Source organism: Canis lupus, chromosome 17 (assembly GCF_011100685.1).
Source record: "Canis lupus familiaris isolate Mischka breed German Shepherd chromosome 17, alternate assembly UU_Cfam_GSD_1.0, whole genome shotgun sequence".
Lineage (NCBI taxonomy): Eukaryota > Metazoa > Chordata > Mammalia > Carnivora > Canidae > Canis > Canis lupus.
The window spans coordinates 63,791,148-63,800,456 of record NC_049238.1 but is presented as its reverse complement, the minus strand read 5'-3'; the positions used below and the strand labels follow the sequence as shown (position 1 = coordinate 63,800,456).

At 37.3% G+C, this 9,309-nt stretch overlaps 1 pseudogene; it reads left to right on the top strand.

The window, feature by feature from the left end:
* Positions 1-344: 344 nt before the first annotated feature.
* Positions 345-9,087, top strand: LOC111090406 (annotated as a pseudogene).
* The last annotated feature ends 222 nt before the right edge of the window (positions 9,088-9,309 follow it).

Below are 9,309 nucleotides of genomic sequence, written 5' to 3'. Positions count from 1 at the left end.
GAGGGCGCACGCGCGAGCCCGCCACGCCGGTCGTCCGGTGCAGCTCCGGGAACAGTGAGCCGTGACTCTGTGATAAAAACAGGAGGAGCCCGTGCGACACAACTCATTCCCGGTGGAGTCAGCAATGGCCACACATGTCCCCGCCTTCAAGTAGGCAGAGATGCCCCCAGATGAAGAAGGGGATGAAGGACATTCCATGACGACCTCTGTAACGCACGGAGTTGCCCGCGGGCGTGGTGAAAAGCGGATCCGGAGAAGGAAAGAACAGGAAAGGGGATCGTCTGCCCAGGGAAAGACTCTGGACTCTCACTGGGCGAACCACTGGGATCCTGAACTGAGGCATCATGAGCAGAAACAGTTACACCATGAAGCTGATGGAGTTTAAGCTTCAAGAGCCACGGCTGACATGGCCCCTTCCCAACCCTGAAGAGGCCAAGGAATGTGTTCACGTGGCCGTATGTTTTTATAAGATTTGCAAGAGTAAGACATCTTAACTGCCATCAGTTATGACTGCTGTCTCTCTTCATTCTGACTTCTCCTACATAATACTTTCCCCCATGTCGGGTAACCTTGGAATGGTGGCCACAATCATTTTTGGAATTCAGCTAAAGGGGACTACTTCTGAGTAGAATATACCTATGTGATTTGCAGTCATTTCCATGGATACTTGAGTCTTTGCCAGCCATCCTGGTGTAGGAATGCTCCCATTCATCATTATGCTGCCTCACTTTGCATGACATGAAGGAGAAGTGCCAACAGTTCTATTGCTATTGATATATCCTATAGCACCTAGCACTAGAAGTCAAATGAGAAATGGAGGGCAACAAGGTTTGAAATGAATGGAGTCAGAAGCTGGTCTCTAAAAAATTTATCTAGTTATTGGATATGTAAAATCATAACGGGCAATTAATTTCTCATCAATGTCTAGTCAAAACAAAGTTTCTCTGTCAGGAAAATATTCAATAATGCAATGTACACAATTATAAATATACCATGAATATGAAGATGTAATCAAAAAGTAGGGAGTCAAAAGACATGTTTGGATATTTTTTTTTTAAATTATAAAGAGTTCTACTTCCAACCAAGATGGAAAAAACAGGGAGTGGTTTTATTCTCCCCCCTAAAACAACTAAACACTGAGCAAAATATATTTAATAATTTTCAAGACATTGGACTTTAGGCAAAAAAAAAAAAGGACTGAAATGGGAAATCAACCAAGTGGGTCCTATGATTGTCCCAGCAGTTAGGGGTAATGGAGTCATGGCCTGGCAATCTCCCTAAATTGAGATAAAGCTGTGAGTTGGGAAGGAAGAGTATTGGAGACAAGAGAGCTGCAATAAGAGAAATCTCTAGAGATCTTCAGAGTGCCCCTCCCCAGAATCCTCAACTGAATACTGATCAACATATGCATTCGAGAAAACCACCCAAAAGGATTAGATGGAATATTACTTAGAGCTCTTGTGGGACTAGTAGTTTTCTGTTCTCAGCAGCCAGAATGACAAATCTCACAATTCACAGAACACTGGATAGAGTACCCAAAAGGTTTTTGTTTCTATGGTGAGCCAAAATTAACCCTGGAGTAAGTGCTGCTCTTCTCCCACCTAAAAAAAAAAAAAAAAAAAAAAAATTTAAAAGAGAAGACTCAAGTGCTTGATTCAATAGCACTATACTAAAGCAAAACTCAAAAGGATCAAACTATTTCCAAAAAACTATATCCCAGAACAAAGCTTAAGGATTTGTATAGGAAAACAAAAATATGTGCACCTCAAAGTTAAAATTCAGAATATCTAACATCAGTAAAAAATTGCTAGGTGTGCAAAGAAGCAGAAAAATATGGCACGTGATTAGGAGACAAATCAATCCACTGAAAATTAGCCAAAAATGACACAATGGTAGCATTATTAGACAATGATATATTTTTTTAATTTTTTATTTATTTATGATAGTCACACAGAGAGAGAGAGGCAGAGACACAGGCAGAGGGAGAAGCAGGCTCCATGCACCGGGAGCCCAACGTGGAATTCGATCCCGGGTCTCCAGGATCACGCCCTGGGCCAAAGGCAGGCGCCAAACCGCTGCGCCACCCAGGGATCCCTAGACAATGATATTAAAACAGCTATGTCAACTGCATTCCATATGCTGAAGGAAATAAAAGAAAGAATGAGTTTGTTAAAGATAAGAAAGACATAGAAAAAGTCCAAGTAAAACTTCTAGAGATGAAAACCATGGTATTAACAATAGATTATACATTATAAAATAAATGATTGTTAAACTTGAAAAACAGCAATAAAAACCATCCACAGTGAAACATAGAACATAAAAAGATTCTCAACAATAATAAAATACCAATGAACTTTAAGACAAATTCAAGTGACCTAATATGAGTTTAATTAGAGTGCCTCAAAGAAAATATTTGAGGGATCCCTGGGTGGCGCAGGGGTTTGGCGCCTGCCTTTGGCCCAGGGCGCGATCCTGGAGACCCGGGATCGAATCCCACATCGGGCTCCCGGTGCATGGAGCCTGCTTCTCCCTCTGCCTATGTCTCTGCCTCTCTCTCTCTCTGTGTGACTATTATAAATAAAAAATTAAAAAAAAAAAAAAGAAAATATTTGAAAAAATAATGGACAAATTTTTCCAAATTGATGAAAATGATGAGCCCACAGATAGAAAAATGTCAATGTGCCTTCAGCACAAGAAACATAAAGGAAAGCTCACCAAGGAACATCATGATCAAACTTTTTAAAACTAGTGATAAAGAGAAAAACTTCAAAATAACTGTAGAAAAGAAAACCCATATTATATGTAGATGAACATGAATAAAAATAACAGCAGACTTCTCAATAGTAACAATCTAAGCCTAAAGACAGTGGACCAACAGCTTTAGAGTACTGAGGAAAAAACTGTCAACCTAGAATTCTATCCCTAGTGACAATACCTTTCAAAAGTGAAGGCAAAATAAAGACTTCTTGGACACACACAAGCCAAAAGAGTTCAACACTGTCAGACTTGTAGTATAAGAAATAATAAAGAGTGCGTAAGGCAAAAAAAAAAAAAAAAATCTGTATCTATACAAAGGAATGAAAAACACGAAAAATAGTACCTATGTGGGTAAATATAAAAGATTATTTTTCTTATTCTTTAAATGTCTTTAAAAATTCATTGTGGGGGTCACCTGGGTGACTCATTTGGTTGTGTCTACCTTTGGCTCAGGTCATGATCAAGGTCCTGGGATTGAGCCCTTTGGCAGGCTCCATGCTCAGCAAGGAGTCTGTTTGAGGATTTGTCTCCCCATATCCCTCTGCCCACCACCACCAACTTGTGCACTCCCACACACTCTCTCTAAAATAAATAAATAATTTTTTTAATAAAATAAAATAGAAAAAGTAAGCACAAGAAAGGAAAGTATAAAAATCACAGCAGAAATTAGTGAAATGGAAAATAAAAACAACAGAGAAATATCAATGAAACCCAAAGCTGGTAGAGCACCTGGATGGCTCAGTGGTTGAGCATCTGCTGTTGGCTCAGGTCATGACCCTAGGGTCCTGGGATCGAGTCCTGTATCAGGTTCCCCACAGGGAGCCTGCTTCTCCCTCTGCCTATGTCTCTGCCTCTCTCTGTGTGTCTCCCATGAATAAATAAATAAAATCTTAAAAAAAAAAAAAGAAACCCAAAGCTGGCTCTTTAAGATCAATATAATTGATAAGAGCCAGAATGATCAGAAATAAAAGAGAAAACACTCAGATGGCAAACCAAAGAAATTGACTTCCCACCAAGGAAACTATTAAGCCTACGTGGTTTTATTGGTGAATCTTACAAACATTTAAAGAAAAAGAAAATGAATTCTACAAAAACCCTTCCAGACTATTGAAGAGGTTGAAACACTACCCAACTAATTCTATAAGACCAAGAAGGAACATGACAAGAAAAGAAAGCTATAAACCAATATCCCTCATGAACAAAGATGCAAAAATCTTTTAAAAAATTATAAGAAACCAAATCTAATAATATATAAAAATACATAATGATCAACTGGAGTTATCTCAGGAATGAAAAATTGCTTTAATATTTGACAGCCAATCAACGTAGGGGCATCTGAGTGGCTCAGTGGTTGAATGTCTGCCTTTGGCTCAGGTTGTGATCTCAGAGTCCTGGGATCGAGTCCCCCATCAGGCTCCCCCCAGGGAGCCTGCTTCTCCCTCTGCCTATGTCTCTGCCTCTCTCTGTGTGTCTCTCATGAATAAATAAATAAAACCTTTAAAAAAAAACACACAGAAAACCCATCAATGTAATGTACCATATTAACAATTCAAAAGGAAAACTATATGATCATTTCCATATTTCCAGGTGATAAAATTCTGGAGACTGGAGAATTAATTCCACAATGAAAGAATTTCTCATCAACATCACTGAAGATTACTTAAAAATTTCAAAGGCTCATGAGGCCTATATTACCATACTATGTTTTCTGGAAGAGTAACTTTCATGAAGTTCACTCTCAAGGAAAAGAATATTTTGGAATGTGGCTATTGTAATTATCCATAGAATACAATGTCTAATGCCATTGGGTTCTTATAATCATGTCCCAGTGTTTGTTTTGAAAAAAATAATAAATTCAGAATTTTTGAGTGAAAAAAAAAAAAGATTCAGGAAAAGCATTTGACAAAATCCAACGTCCATTTCAGGTAAAAACAAACAAGCAACAACAACAACAAAAAAAAACACTCATTAAACCAGGAATACGGGATCCCTGGGTGGCGCAGTGGTTTGGCGCCTGCCTTTGGCCCAGGGCACGATCCTGGAGACCCGGGATCGAATCCCACATCGGGCTCCCGGTGCATGGAGCCTGCTTCTCCCTCTGCCTGTGTCTCTGCCTCTCTCTCTCTCTCTCTCTCTCTCTGTGACTATCATAAATAAATTTTAAAAATTAAAAAAAAAATAAACCAGGAATAGAAGGAACTTCCTCAACCTGATAGTGGACGTCAGGGAGAAATCTACAGCTTACATAAAATTTAACTGAAAGAGTAAATGCTTTCCCCTAAATTAGGAATAAGGTAGTAATACCCATGTTCTATGAACATTAAATTGGAGATACTAGCCAGTACAATAAAACAAGAAAAAGGAACAAAAGATATCCAGATTGGAAAGGGAATTGTAAAACATCCTGTATTTGTAAACCTAATGTTCTAAGTATAAAATCTAATAGATTCTATTCATTCTTTTTTTTCAATTTTAAGTAATCTGTACACCCATTATGGGGCCTAAACTTACATCCCCAAGACCAGGAATCACATGTTCTACCAACTGAGCCAGCCAGGCACCCCTAATGGATTATATTTTTTTAAAAAAGAAAATGATACTAGAACTAATAAGTGAGTTTAGCATGGTTACAGAACAGAAGATATTCTTTATACTAGCAATGGAAATAGAAATTAATAAGCAATACCACTTAAAATAGCATCAAAATGTTAAAATATTTAAGGATAAATTCAACAAAACATGTGCAAGATTTGTACTCTGAGAACTACAAAACATTGCTGAGAGAATCTGAAGAAGACCTAATAAATGGAGAGATATACTGTGTTCATCAATCAGAAGACAATATTGCTAAAGTGTTAATTCTCCCCAAAATGCTCGACAGATTCACAATGCAATCCCAATCAAAATCTCAATAGCCTTTTTTGTACAAGTAGATCATTCTAACTTTTTTTTTAATGTGAAGAGTTTACATAGTCAAAACAACTTTGAATAATAAGAGCAAAAGTGGAAAATGTCACTACCTGATTTAGAGACTTCTTATAAAGCCACAGTAATTAAGACAGTGTGGTACTGGCATGAAAATAAACAGATCAGTGGAACAGAAGACAGTCTAAAAAATAGATCCTCAAATATGCAATCAAGTGATTTTTTTTTTTTTTACAAATGTGTAAAAGCAATTCAGTGAAGCCAAGATAGTCTTTTCAACAAATGGTGCTGGAAAATTGGATATCTGTATGCAAAAACCAAACTTTGACCCATACTTCACACCATATACAAAAATGAGCTCAAGATATATATTGAACACCTAAATGTCAAACCTAAAACTACAAAACATCTAGAAGAAAACAAAAGACAATGTCTTTGTGACCTTTGGTTAGGCTAAGATTTCTTATATGATGCCAAAAGCACTATCCGTACAGAACAAACTGATAAATTGAACTTTATCAAAATGAAAAAGCTTCTGCTCTTTAAAAGACTCTTAAGAGAATGGAAAGAGGACAGCCCAGGTGGCTCAGTGGTTTAGCAAAATATGATGGTGAGTGATAATTGACTTAGTTGATAGCATGGTTAAAATTTTTTTCAATTATTTAATCGTGAATGTGATCCTATTCTGATATTTCTTTAATTTTCTCTTGTCATTATTACTAGTCAGTATTTAGAATCCATGGATACAAGTTATATTATCTTTTTTCTCAAGACTTTCGGAAGCAAAAGCCTGTAAGGAGGAACTTTTCTTCTGTAAAAATTTATTCATTTGTTTATTGAGCACTAATGTAAGTGGCTTGGAATACAGTGCTGAACAAGAAGACATGGACTTAGGCCTAGTAGGATTTACAGTTTAATAAAGGAACATAGGGCAGCCCTGGTGGCTCAGCGGTTTAGCGCCGCCTTCAGCCCAGGGCGTGATCCTGGAGACCAAGGATTGAGTCCCCGTTGGGCTCCCTGCATGGAGCCTGCTTCTCCCTCTGCCTGTATCTCTGCCTCTTTCTCTCTGTGTGTCTCTCATAAATAAATCTTTAAAAAAGAGAGAGAGAGAGAGTATGGAAATATAAGTCATTGACTAGAAAATGGATTTTCAAGTCACATGTCTAACAAAGGGCTTATACCCAAAATATACAAAGAATTCTCAAAACCCAAAAGTAAGAAAACAAGCAACCCAACAAAAAGTGTGGAAAATATTTGACTAGAAACTTCAAAAAAGAAAATATACAAGAGGCAAATAAGTAAATGAAAAAATGCTCAACATCAGTAGTCATTAGGAAGATGCAAATGAAAACCACAATGAGATAACACTACACACCTATTAGAATGGCTAAAGTTAAAGGGACTCTGCATAGTAAGTGTTGATAAGGTTATAGGGCAACTGGAACTGCTGGTGGGACCATAAATAGTACAACTACTTTGGAAAATAGTTTGGTAGTTTCCTTAGGAGTTAAACATACACCTGCCTATCATACTATGCAGTCATCCCACTCCCAACATATTAACACAAAAGAAATGAAAGTAGATGCCTATACAGAGAAAAAAAAAAACAATAGGAATTTTGTGTAGTGACCAAAAATTATAATTTATCCAAATATCTATCAATAAATAAATGCATAAACTGTAGTATATCCATAAAATGAAATACTTCTCAGCAATTAAAAAGAATGATGTATCAATAAGTGCAATAACATGGAAGATATAAAAAATAATTATGTTGTACAAAAGAAGACAGGTAAAAGGGGGGGAGATGGAGAGAGAGCGAGAGCAAAAGAGAGAGAAACCAAGTGGAAACAAGGTCTCAAAGGCTCTCAAGGCAAAGGAGGAGGAGCTTTTGAAGAAGTATGAGGCTGGCTTCAGCAGTATAATAAACTATGGAAAGGTCAATCAAGGCAAATTGTGAAAATAGGCCATAAACCCCAGCAATTAGAGAGGTGTTTTGTGATGATGCTGAGAACAATTCCAAATATACTTTTGGATACCAAAACCAGATTATGGCACATTGAGAAATAAACAGAAATTACAACAATTAAGTATGGAATTCTCCTTAATGGAGAGTGAAGACTGTGTTTTCATGAAGTTTAGTGGTTAAGGAAGGACAAAGAGATTAGCTTTGAAAAAAAGTTTTTAAAAACATAGAGTTTACTTACAGACCAGGAGTACCTGGCTAAGGGACAGACACAGTATGATTCATGATATGGACAAAAATAAAAGACCTTGAACCATGTATAAAATCCAATCTAAATGGAATTAAAACTGAAGTATAACATTAAACTATAATGCTATCTGAAGAAAATGTAAGAAAATACTTTTGTGATCCTTGGATAATGAAGACTTCTCAAGTAAAACCTAAGAAGTATAAAACCACGAGGTAAAAATGGGTTAAGTTCAGACTTAATGGTGAGGGAGACCCAGAACCAGGACTAGAACCAGGAGATATCATCATCGTTTTAGATCAGAAGGACCATGCTGTTTTTACTCAACAAGGAGAAGATCTTTTCATGTATATGGATATACAGCTGGTTGAAGCCCTGTGTGGCTTTCAAAAGCCAGTATCTACTCTTGACAACTGAACCATTGTCATCACCTCTCATCCAGGTCAGATTGTCAAGCATGGGGATATCAAGTGTGTGCTAAATGAAGGCATGCCAGTTTATCGTAGACCACATGAGAAGGGTCGCCTAATCATCGAATTTAAGGTAAACTTCCCCGAGAATGGCTTTCTCTCTCCTGATAAACTTTCTTTGCTGGAAAAACTCCTACCTGAGAGGAAGGAAGTAGAAGAGACTGATGAAATGGACCAGGTAGAACTGGTGGACTTTGATCCCAATCAGGAAAGATGGCGCCATTACAATGGGGAAGGATATGAGAATGATGAACATCATCCTAGGGGTGGTGTTCAGTGTCAGATCTCTTAATGGGACCAGTGAATAACACTGCTGCTGGCATTTTATATGCAGTAGTGAATGAATGAATGACTATAATCATAGCTCACTACTTGCTATTGTTTTTGTTTTAATATTCAACTATAGTAGTGTTTTAAAAGTTAAATGAAGAATAAACTCAAATATAAAAGCTCCAAAAAACCCAAAAAACAAAAACCCAAAAAACAAAAACCATGACCTACATCAAAATTAAGGATTTCTGTTCAATTAAGAATACAATAGATAAAATTAACAGACAGTTACACTCAGAGGAGATAAATGCAACATCTAAAAATGTCATGGAGGGGCAGCCCGGGTGGCTCAGCGGTTTGGCATCTGCCTCCAGCCCAGGGTGTGATCCTGGAGACCCCGGATGGAGACCTGGGATCGAGTCCCATGTCGGGCTCCCTGCAGGGAGCCTGCTTCTCCCTCTGCCTGTGTCTCTGCCTCTCTCTCTCTCTCTCTCTCTCATGAATAAATAAAATCTTTAAAATAAATAAATAAATAAATAAATAAATAAATAAATAAATAAATAAATAAAAATAAAATTGTCATGGAGATATTAAAATACACAAAAAGCCTAATAGAAAAATGGGCAGTTCACAGACTAATTATGTACAAATTTGCTGATAAAATATACGCACAT